A 1,941-nucleotide genomic window follows, 5' to 3' on the forward strand; every position below is an offset into this window, starting at 1 on the left:
AAAAAGTTGCAGTTACCTTTTTTTATTTTTATTCTGTGGTGGAAATGTTTTCTATTTAAATATATATTAAAATTGAATTTATTGCTGTGATGCAAAGCAGAATTTTCAGCAGAATTTCTCCAGTTGTCAGTGTCACATGATCCTTCAGAAATCATTCTAATATGCTGACTTGCTGCTCAAGAAACGTTTTTATTATCAATGTTAAAAACTGCTTAATATTTTTGTGGAAACCGAGACACATTTTGTTTTTCAGGATTCTTTTATGAAGTTAAAAAGAACAGCATTTATTGGAAATACATTTTTTGTAAACTTATAAATGTCTTTACTGTCACTTTTGATCAATTTAATGCATTCTTGCTATTAATTTCTTTCAAAAAAATAAAAAACTTACTAGCTCCAAACTTTCGTACATTAGTGTACATTAAACTTTAGCATGTAGCTCATGTCAATAATAGCTCTAGTTCATGTTTGCTCGTTTTTAACTTGTTGCCACCTCCCCACTAGCATGCTCTAGATTTAGCTCAGTGGCAGGCGTGCTGACAGACCCTCTCGTCTGAAGTGCCGATTTCGAATCTGAATGGAAGACCCCAAGGAAAGATGTGTCTGATTAGCAGATGCGGCAGCGAGCAGGTTGCTTGGAGGCCGAATTGCACTGGGCTCATGGGACTTGTTTACTGGCTTTAAATAGACCCCATCCGAGACAGCGTGGCCCACGGGGAGAGCGGTTTCAAGAGACCAACACCACTTCAGCATCACTAAGTCCCAATCATCCATCAGACGACACCAGGTGGGCTGACTCAGCCTATGCAAATGACGCCAGAGACGGACGGGATCTTAATAGGATTTCATTTTCCTGGTGGCTAGGAAATCACATTTCCCACTGGAAAGACAGACGTGGAACAAGACCTTTATTTTATTTGTTAGTATGAGTAATCTTGTAATCGGTGAAGTCTGTGGTTTTCTTCCAGCTCTTACTATAGGCGAAGAAAGAGATGAAAATCTAGATTTTGCCGTGATTGTATGGAAGGCCATCAGTGGAACGGCTTCTGTCCTACATCGATTCGACCTTGAGGGTTTCAGATCTTTGACGACTGTAGTAACTGTAACTGATGTTCTTTACACTTTAATGGAGATGATCGGCTTCCTCAGAAACGCCTCGTTTTATCTCTCTATGACTTGTTTTCCTCCTTTTCGGTCAATGCCGAGTTTGTTGGCTAGTTTCACAATTCTCTTTTAGGTTCGGCATCGACCCCCGCTGTTTTTATCTCAATGCTCATCTGCTCGTCTGCATGTGTAATCATGTCCTTCTCATGGAGGCTGTTCTACAGTAACCCGGAAGATTGAGGGAGGAGCAACCTAATGCCATTTCCACTGACTATTAGACTGTGTCCTCGACTCCAATGATGCGGGCTTATGAGGCACTTTCCACTTGCTTGTTAGTCCACTACGTTCCACTGAGACTCTGCCAAAATTATAATTTAAAAATAGTAATTATACATATAAAATATAAAAATAAATAAGAGTTTAATATGAATATAGAGACATTAAATATAAGTATTGTGTTTTTTAAGTTTGACAACCCACTTCGTCCCGAGACTCTGCAGAAGTAATTTAATAATGATAGTAATTTTAAATGTCAAATACATTAATAAAATATTTATATATTTAATTTTATATATATATATATATATATATATATATTTATAGAACATAATATAATATATTATATTGAATTAATTATATAATAATAAATAAATATAATTTGGTGCATTACTGTAATATTAAATGTTGAAATTAACTAACTAAATTTTTTGTATATAATAATGTTTTAATGGTAATTGAAATAATGGGTATTGGCACTAATTGATTCCATTTCAATATATATATATATATACACATACATATACACACACACACACACACACACACACACACACAAAC

Source organism: Sinocyclocheilus anshuiensis, unplaced genomic scaffold (assembly GCF_001515605.1).
Source record: "Sinocyclocheilus anshuiensis isolate Anshui unplaced genomic scaffold, SAMN03320099.WGS_v1.1 scaffold527, whole genome shotgun sequence".
NCBI classification, from domain to species: Eukaryota; Metazoa; Chordata; class Actinopteri; order Cypriniformes; family Cyprinidae; genus Sinocyclocheilus; species Sinocyclocheilus anshuiensis.